Source organism: Fusarium keratoplasticum, chromosome 1 (assembly GCF_025433545.1).
Source record: "Fusarium keratoplasticum isolate Fu6.1 chromosome 1, whole genome shotgun sequence".
NCBI classification, from domain to species: Eukaryota; Fungi; Ascomycota; class Sordariomycetes; order Hypocreales; family Nectriaceae; genus Fusarium; species Fusarium keratoplasticum.
Genome location: NC_070529.1, coordinates 4508298 through 4518742, shown reverse-complemented (window position 1 = coordinate 4518742; position 10445 = coordinate 4508298).

Sequence of the window (10445 nt, the reverse complement as noted above, 5' to 3'; positions counted from 1 at the left end):
ACGGCTGCAATGAGGCTGAAGAGGCTGTGTCAGTTTCAAAAACTCCTCCTCCCAGAGTCTATTTCGTGTTTGTTTCCACAGCCAGCTCGGCTGTGCAAAAAACCGCATGCCAAGCGAGAATCACCGAGGAGCAGCAACTACCCCCGACATCCAAGTAGGAGTAGGAGGAAAGGAGTGACGATCCTGCCCATCCGTCATCCATCACAAGGACAAAGACTCAGTCAACAACTCGGTCTGGTGAAACCCTCATCCTGGCCCCCAATCTGACCTCTCTTCATCACATGATTCAGACCGTCTGCGTGCACCGATGCGTGGCGCCCACTCTCCACCAACACCAGCGACCAGGAGCACGAGAGCAGAGGCCAACAGTCGCTTGAACGAGATGCCTGTGCTCGCCTTGGGCTCTCGTCCTGTCCGGCCCTGCTCTGCCCTGCCCTGGGCGTGCGGTGGGAAAATGGCCTTGTTCGTTCACCGACCGACAGGAGCGCTGAGCGCGGGTGTGTGCCAATGGCTGCCATGGTCCCATTTTACACCGATCTTTGAACCCGTCTCATCCCTGAATGAGGTTGACTGAACTCGCACTAGAATCAGAGACTAGAGGTCAAGAGAAAAAAGACGCGGCGCTTAAGCCTGGGTGTGAACCGGGGCATCCTGTCAATGTTTTGAGCTGTTGCATGTGTCTCTGTCTTCTCAACTTTTTACCTCTTTCTCCCCCTTCCCAATGTGCCTCGTGTCCAAGTAGCAGCTGAGTGAAAAAAAGTCTTGTCGGCCCGGCTGCAGAACTGGTCGCTGATGCAAGACCAACCATGTTGGTTGGTGGTGTTCGTTCGCTCGTGGACACCGGTGGACTTACATACAGTACTATGCAGTACATACATTCGGATGCCAGCCGTCAATCAATGAGACCCGCTCAACAAGCATGGGCCATGATGGGATGGGATGGGATGGGATGGGTTGGGTGGCATTACCGAGGGGCGGCTCCCATCGCGGCAGTGACATCAATCGGTTCTGTTCCTGGCCCAAGGCAAGGCATCAGATGAAAAAACGCCCATAAGGCGCATTTGGCCCCCCCTGACTGGCCTCACACTCTATTCGAGACGAGACGTGAGGCTGTGAACAAGGCCAGAGGGGAGAACACACAGAGCAGAAGAAAAAAGTGAAACATGTTCTGGAGCGTTGATGCGTTGGCCGTGGCTGTTGGTTGTGAACTCGTGAGTTGGGCCTGGCCTGGCATGGCAGGGCCGTGACCATGGCCGTGGCGTGGCGGGTCGCAGATGCGGCCAAGCTTCCATTGAGAGTGGGCCTTGTTCAGGGCTAAAGCGACTTCACAGCAAGCCTCAATAGACAGGGGACCTATCGAGGCGAGCAATGGTAATGGTGCACCGGGGTTGAGTTGAGTCTTGATCATAGATGTCTTGAGCAACGTGTAACATGATGTAAATGTGAGGGGAGAGAAAAGGAGAAAACATCCTCCAAGGGGACGAGAGAGAATAAAAAAGAGATAGGGAAAAAAAGAAAAGAAAAAAAAGGAAACCCTCCAGTCGTGTAGGTACACCAAGCACCAGGGATCCCAGTCCCTAGCCGCACACCCCCCAAGATCCAATACCACCCACTCCACCCGACCCCAAAACCACCAACACACACTGTAATTGCTCGATAGGGTCCATCCAATCCAGCCTTGTCCGAGGCACCGCGCAAGGATGCGAAGCAAAACTGGTCAAAGAAATGAAGTGTGAATAAGGAAGCAGCAAAAAAGAGAACAATGACTTGAAAATGAGGGGGGAAGATGAGAGGGAGACGTAAAATGACCCGACGCTGATGCTGAGCTGAGCTGAGTGAGTGCTTCGAGACTCCGGAAATGACTGTCATGCCTGTCTGTCTGTCTGTCTGTCTGTCTTGTCTTCTCTTGCGAGTCGTTGTTCTGGGAGCCCTAGTTTGTCGCCAAACAACTCCGGGGATACAACAATCCTTCTAGGGTTCCAACGTGTAAAGAAACAAAAGCTCCTGAGCCCCGTGAAGGGTCCATTCAGCCCGAGGGAGGCATAGAAGCTTGTAGGGCACCACCATCATCGCTGTCGCGTGCCAGTGTTGCTCTGTTCAGAGCTTCTCGCCCTTCCTTCGGGGATGCCGCGGGTCGCTGCCGTCCGTGGCTCGTCAGCTCAACCGTCACCTCGGCAGTCTCTGCAGAGGGGGAAATTTGAGTACCAACCTACTAGGTCGTCTGAGGAGGGTTTGGGCACTGAGGACGCATGCAGTAGCCCACCCACTTCTGAGTCCCCTGGTCCGTAATGTTGCTCTTGCACTGGCAGTTGGTGCCGGGCTGAGGGTCAAGGCTTGAAACTGTGCAGCCACACAGAGTCCAGAGCTGAGTCGTCTTCCAGTAGCACATGATGGGCAGTCCTCGGTGGCAGAAGCAGGCTCAAGCAAGGCAATCAAGGATCAAATCAGAGTCTCCGAGTCTTGAATCACAACGAGCGTGTTGATTCTGAACGAGGAGAGGGCCTCAGATGGTCTTCAAAGCTCCAGATATATATACCTGCCTTTTGCGAGATGCGCTTCAGTTCGACAGCCAAAGTCGTCCTTGACAGATGACAGGCTGCTCCTAGCCGTTATCCGAAAAGTTTGTGTGAGTGAGTTTGGTTGCACTCGTCCCGACGGGAAAGGCTTTGTGTGCCGTGGGGAAAGAATAGGCTGGTTGCCTTTGGGTAGGTGGTGGGAGGTAGGTATGGATGGCTAGCCCAGGTATAGCACTGCGGGAGGATGGCTTGGCTTGGTTGGGGTTTGACCAACAAGAAGAGGGATCAAGAGATGTTGTAAAGGCTGGTGTTGCTCCGTGAAGAGCTGAACAAGTGTGTGTATGTGTGTGTGATTGTGAGAGACGCTGCCGAGTTGAGTCGTGGTGATTATTGACAAGAGGGACAATGTCGTCGGTCCTTATATAGCTGGTGATACGATCCCGAGAGACTGGAAACGGCTGTGAGAGAGCGAGGATGTTTGCTGTCCATGACACTATGGGCACAGGCAGGCCTTGGAGATGCCGCGACGTCAAAGTCGAAATAACCCTCGCAACGGCCACCGAGCAAGGAATCGAGATTGTTGGTCGTGTTTGCACTTCCCCGACGTCCAGAGACCGGGAGCTGGGTTGGTTAGATAGGAGGGTTGGTTAGCTACCCAGCTACCTTAGTTGGTCAAGGGAGGGCAAGGTTGGCTGGCTAGGGGCGTGAGCCTTGCGAGGGGGGGCGTGCGTGTTGGCGGCAGTGTGTTGTTAGTTGCTCCTCTTCCTTCTCGGCCGTCCGTCCCCGCAAAGAGACGCGAAAAAGAGACGAGGGGAGGTCCAGGGAGGCCCAGGGAGGGGACAGCCCCAAGTTCCAGAGAGGAGATATAGCCTCCGAGCTCCAGATTAGGTCGCCTGCACGCCGCAACACCATGTTGGCAGGTCCTGCCCGAGAGTCGACTTACGTCAAGGCACATCAGTCCACAACCACTCGCGGAGAGAAACCAACTGCATCGCGGCTGGGCCGGGGTCTTGCGGTTATGGTAATCCCACGCCGTGTGCGGCTTGACAGACAGAGAGACAGTTGGGTTCAGATGTGGATGGATGGGGGCCCTTTGTGTGATGGGGCATCGTGCATCCACAGACATGTTCTTCTGCATCGAGGGGAGGGGGGACCACCATCATGCATCCTCTCGAGATTCCAGCCCACATCATGGCCGCGGCCCATGGGACGAGCCATGGCGATGTGCTTTGCGCAAGCCTCGGGGGATGGTGATGGTGATGCCTATGCCTCTACTGCTGCTTGCGCGGGGCCCAGACCCAGCACCTGACACCATTGTCCGGAATTCGAGCATCTGTAAATGGGTCAATGACCGCCCTGTGCGTGCTTCATTGACCACAGGTTGGGTCAGCCACAGTAATTCGAGTTGGTGACAGCCATTGGCATACAAGGGTTCATCGGAGGCGCGGCACGGGACGGAGCCATGATCTGCCCCGTATCTCTGTCGACTCGACCGGTGCGTCCGTTTGGATTGCTCAGCAGTTGGTTTTGCACATTGTGCCTCTTGCGTCGGAGATATGAGCCAACGTTGGCTCCATGCCAGCGTCTGGTTCGATCGATAGACGAGGCCTGGTGTCGGATGCTGCCGCGGCACCTACGACACATTGTTCGGATGACGGACCACAAGCCCAAGCTCTGTTAATGTACCTCCCCACAATATCATGAGCAGATGTTCTTCTCGTTCGTACTCGAGTTTAGCTCGAGATGATCGGGGTGAAGCTTTTTCCCCGCCATGATGCTGGCCAGCGTCCTCAACCGTCGTCAAGTAGACTTGCTCTCTGCCGTGTCTGGTTGCGACTGCCACATGGCCATGACAGCCTTCCTTCACACCCTCCCCCCCTTTCGCCTCTCCCGCTGTCGAAACCAAGTTGGTCAACCAAGACTTCAACGGAGGCACAGGTTGTACAGCATGTGTCATGACGCCACAGCACTCGTCCAGTTTGATGAATGCGGGCCCCCCGGATGCTCCCCCAACGTTCCTTGGCCGTCCCCCGATTTGTTCTTCGGCACATCTCGAGGGGGGGAAAACTTCTTTTGCACAAACGTGTGTTGGCAGGGTCCGCCGCCGCCATTCTTCCCTGTCCCTTGGCTTGTTGGGCTGGAGCGTTAGACGCCCTGTGGAGCTAGCGGATGTTGCACATGATCCGCGAGGTGAGATGGTTAAGCCCCTTGTAGATTAGCCACGAGGCATAGGGCCGTTTAGCGGCGATGAATCAAAGGATCAGGCACAGGAACAAAGAGAGCTGCGGGATTGGCGTTGGCCCCCTGAGCCTTGGTCATCAGCCATAGCCATTGGTGTTGTTGGCCGAAGGGCCGTATGTAGTACCTGAGAATTGTGCCTCGCTGTCATGGTGTACATGCATGTGTGCGTATACGCGCGTGTAGAAGGGACTGTCTCACTGCGACGGGATCGTTGCTCATCTAATTGACGCGGCGGATGAGGAACCGGGCCTTGCGTTCTGGTCTTCACTGCGCCAGGGCGGCTTGTTCGGGGCGATATCCATGTGGGTACGTACACGGGCCCAACTCATGCGCGCGGACCGCCGAGAGCACACCGTGAACATGTCCACGACAAGCCAACAACGGCCGCCTCAAGGCGTCAGGAGAAGGGTGTGTCGGTTGCGCCTGATATCGGCAGCGTATGCATCGAACACGAAGAGGATCGCTCCAGCCAGCCGCGCACGCACTGCCGGCGGCACCATCCGAGTTGGTCTTTGTTCTCTGGCCGTTTGATTGTCCTGCTCTTCTTCTCCGCTCGCGCATGCGTCCCTTGCTGCCCGTTGCTTCTTGGTCGTGCACGCGGAAACGGGCAGCGTCTAGTCCGGGATAGCATCACAGCATCTCCGCGTTACTGCATGTCTAGACGCATGGCGGCCGAGGCCTGTCACACATGGCTGAGCTTGGCCCTGCCGAAGGTAGGTATGTACTCGACTTTGGCCGAGGTGTTGTGCTATGTGCTGTGCTTGCTGCGGTCTGCTGCGCTGTTCCGTGCTGTGCCATATGATGCCATGCCCATGCCCTGGCCAGAGACTATTTGCCGGCTTGCCTACTCGGGATCCTGGATCTGCGAGCTATGTGGGTGCGTGTGTGTGAGTGTGTGTGCGACTGTGCGTCCAGGTATCATGACAAGAAGAGTCGAGGACAAAGAAGACAAAGGGAGAGGTCCATGCGAGGAGGAACCGACCGGGCCGCAGTGTCTCGAGTGCCCATCCACCGCCTCATGCTTGCGAGCGAGTCCACTTCTTTGTTGTGTCATGGGATGGGCCAAAGTGGAAAAGTATATGTCGTCGACGTTGATGTAGTGGTGGTGGGCGAAGTTGATGTCAGGTCCAGGTGTTGAAGGGTCTAGGATGACAGGTAGGTACCTCTGGCTCCCTGTAACAGCAGGAAATCGAGTATCTGGGAAGGTACCTTGCAGTATCTGGGCTCCTTCCTTACAGTGCTGACCTGGCTTGCCTACTACGTAGTACATCCTTCTCTACGTGCTAAGGCAGGTCCAGCTACTCCAGCTGCCAGCTACAGGAGTTCCTGTTCCTTTCCCCGAAAGTACTCCAGAGCCATGATTGGGGCTTAGACTGGATGAGGCAGGCACCACCCCTGTCATGGGGCGCTTGGAGGTTGCAGCTTGGAGGCCATTCAGCCGTACCATGCAGCCATGATCACACTGTGTTGGTTCTGCTCACCCGCGCGTTAGACACAGTGCCCAACGGCGGCCGCACCTTCATGCCCTGGTCATTGTCATTGCCATGGATGGCAGTGGGGGCCGATTTGCTACTGTACTTGCCCTGCCCTGCCCTGCCTGCCCTAGGTTTCCTGGGGTTGGGGTTGGGTGTGGTGGTGTGTGATGGCGCGCGGCTGTACGATTCTGCACCTCTCTTCACACCTCACCTCAAGCGACGCGCCTGAAACGCCATCACAGCACTCCCTCTCTCCAGGCTCTGGAAATGGATGACTCGACAAGTTGGATTCTACGCCGTTGAGAGTCGACAACCTCGGCTCACTCCACTTGTACAAGAGCAAACTAACTGTATTGTACTTGCACTGTAGGTACTGTACGGATCTCGGACGCCTACTTACACACAATGCTCTCATTCATCTCCGCTGCGGCTGCGGTTGCTGGCCCCTGCTCTTTGACCTGCTCGAGTTGTGTTGGGTTGGTCGCTGGAATATCTCTCATGTCTTGCGCCTCTTTGCTCGGCACTATGCGTCGCGGATAAGCTCCCCCTGAGCTTGGAAGTGAGTGGACAACGCATTGGATGGATGGATCGGCATGCAACAAGACTCATATCACCATCTCTTGGGGCCTTGGCGTGGTTCTCGCTCCGATCTTTTCCTATGGACTACAGCACTGCACACACAGCCTTGGTCCTTTACGGGCACTTTGACCGCTCGCTGCTCCAAGACGCCAAACCCTAGGGCACAAAAGCGACGCTCATCCGAGCATGTTGGTCCTTTTTCTTCTGGTCTCTTCATCTGCGGCCCTAGGATCTTCCCGTCGGAAAGCCTCATGCGGCCCTTATGCGACCCAAAGTCCTTCCGTCGCCGGCATTGTGCTAGTCCAGCCCCCAAAGACTGAGAAGAAGAAAGTCGAGAAACTTCGGCCCTCTTGTAGTCACTTCAACACACCATGTATGTATCCTCTTGGAGTCGGCTGCGGCCCGAGCTAGCGGCCCTACGCAACCTTTATCATGCGTCTGCGTCTGTCTTCCAAGACCCATTCGGGGGGACCCTGGCACATGGCGTATCAGTCAAGTGATTGTTGCCGCATCCGCCCCAGCTTTCTGCTTGTCACCTTCCAACTTTGACGTCTCGGTTCATTGCGATACGAGTTGCGGGTTTCTCTAGGATCGTCCAACAAACTCCCTCATGAGTTCACGATAGGGGACCCAACAGGTTACATGCATAGTGGCCCCAGCAGTGCAGTTTGCTAGCTGTTCCTCGTTAATAAACACCTGAAAGGGAAGGGGCCGAGGCGGAACAGAGCACTCTTCGTGTCGGCAGTCCTTAGTCCCCTCACCCTTGACAGATGATGGGGCAAGACGCTGATGGGACCAACCGTCCTAGTATTCATTGTCGTCTGCACTAGCTGACGTCAAGCTCATCCAATCTCCACAATAGGTAGCTATCGGAGGCTAAAGATCTAAGTGCCTGGTCTCGGTTTGGCTGTCCCGATATCTCTGAGATACTTACTACAAGACTGGCTAGCTCGTAGAATTCTTGGTGTTCTAGAGTATTCCTTAGAGCAAGGAAATCAACGCCAGGAGGTACAGTATCAACCCTTGCCCAGACCAAGAAGGCTCGGACTTGGCCGCCATCGTCCGCCACGATGTCATTTCTCGTTCCGAATAAGAATGTGACGCCATGATGCGCAAATCTTCTCATCACACTCCTAACAGGCTTGACAACTTGAAGGCTGCCCCGAAGCGTTGGTACTCTATCCACATTGAGACAAAGGGGGCCCTTCATGCATGCGGGCAGAGCGGAATCAAAGACTTGGTGTCTTTACCATAGTGGGAAAGTTGCTTGAGAGAGAGCTTGAGCCGGAACCACCGCGGCCAGAGTGCATGCACGGAACTTGTCTCTGGCCAGGAACATCTTGGCTGCCCGGGGCTAGTGCTCCTCGACGCAAACTCAAGCTCTTGTTGGTGACCAGAGTGACAAGAGTGCAGCAACTAGATTCATTGACACCCACACCGTCACTCTCTCTTGCAGGAGTCATCCCGACCCGAGCAGCTTCTCCGCCCTTCCTTCTCCCGCCTCGACGGCACGGTCCACTGGGTAGTGCACAGCTGCCCTCCAGGCCGCCTCGGGCCTGTCCTGATCCGATCACTTGCCCCATTCTTTCAATCCAGGTAGCCCGGGCTGTTGGGAAAAACCCGCGGTGGCCGCCAGTTGTCCCTTGAAAGCGCGGTAAAAGGGCGCGCGATTGCGCGTTCACGACTGGCAAGTGACGTTGATTCAGAGCTTCGAGAGGTGACGTTGGACGCCAAACTCCTAGAGTCTAGCCAGGGGTAGTGGGGTTTAACGACTGGTTGCTGCAAGGGCGGCGCTTAGGAGTCCACGCCATTGGTCGGACGGCGCATATGGCTCAACCCCTTGTCACAGCCCACAACTTGACATGGCGTCAAACGATGGTAAAGGGTAGACTTTGGGTTGCAAAGGTGCAACGGAGGGGGCGTCGAGTACCGCTTAGACGAGTCGCTCGGAGTTCGATCTGAACATGCTGACGCGGAGCGTGGTATCAAGTGGCCGACCGCTTCTTGCTCGCCCCCCTCGCATAAGCTTGTGGGTATCGAAAAGGTGACTTCTCCTTGGCTTTGCAGTGGTGTTTGTGCAATTTCCTGGTTTCTGGAAACTAGAGCACGAGCGTCATGTCAATGGCCTGGTTCTCGTGCGGCCAGGCTCTGGCCGGAACCATCTGTTGCCTACTGGGTTGGTTGGATTACGCCACAGAATCTCCGAGATGTTGACTGGCAAGCTGGGCTCCCTAGAGTTGATAGGGAAGGTTACGGACCGAAGCGGAGACAACTCGCGAGCCACTTGGAGGCTGTCAGTCCGTATAAGTCGGTCCGTGGTTGAGGGGAAAAGGTCTTCCGCGATCTTGGCATGGGCGTAGTTTTGAGAAAGCAAGCGACCCAGCTTGACCAGGGTGAGCGAAGACATCCAAGGTCTGTAGGGGGGTAGTTGGCCGAAACCGGTGAAGGTTCGGTGAAGGGTAATTCGGCGAACGGTTCGATCTGGAGACCATTCTTTAGCCGAGCCCAGATCACATGATGAGAGATGAAGGCTTTCGGCTCAAGGAAAAGTGAGCTGGTCAGTGGCGGCCTAAGGGGTCATGAGGGCAGCAGCAACAACGACAAAAGAATGGTAGAAAAGCGAGGAGCAAAGAGGCGTCAGAAAACAAAGGAAAAGAGGAAAGGACACTTGTGCCGGCTAACTTGATGAATGTCGGTTGCTCGCATTGATAGAAGACAGTCCCATGACAACGGATGGGCGTCATGAGGAGGCTCTTTGCCTTCGAGACCTAGTCTCCAGGCTCAGCGGGCAAAGAGGTCAAGGGGATGGGTGGGCATGGAGAGCGGGAGCAGCGGGAGGAGCGGGACCAGAACGGGATCTAATCAAGTGTCATCCAAACCTCTACCCTCCTTTTCCCGATGATCAACTTGACCAGCAGACCAACACGCCGCGATGGATGGTTTGTTGCTCGCTGCCCACCTAGCTGCAGATTTGAGCGTCTCGGGCAGAAGGAGGTCTCCGGTGGCCGCTTGAGTGGCTTGTTGGAAGCGTGCGATGCATAAAAGCAGGGTCGAAAATTTTTGCTCTGGACAAAGAAAGGAGATAAAAGAAACACAATGATTTAACAGTGGCATGATGCTGGGCACGAGGCAGGCTTGAGACTCTGGATCGGTCTGGTGTCTTCTGCTGCCCCTCGAGTTTGCCACAACGCATTTGATCGAGCATGGATTTGTTGTTGACTGGAGGCGTACAGCAGGGCTTGGGACAGAAGCAATGCTGACACGCAGGCCTTTTCCTGGCGCCACGGTCGGTAGAATGGGATCGAAAAGCTGCAAGTGTGTGTGCACCGGGAGATAAGCCGGTCACAGGCGAAATCAGTGTAGGTCGAGGCAAGCCGGAGGCCGGTAGGATGCATCAGTTGCGGGCTTGACGAAGCGAAGCGCTCCACTCAAAGAGAGGCTTGTCCCGGTTACTCGCGGTGTCTGGTCTGCACGTTGCTTTGCTTGCCTCGTGGCAGCAGTGGAGAAGAGATTGCGAGTGAGGGCGGGAAATGACGACGATAGGCTGGCCTGGGCTAGAATGGCAGATGCAAGGCGAGGTGGTGGAAGGGAGCAGAGGGGCGCCCAGACTGGACCAAGAAACTAGAGGACCCGG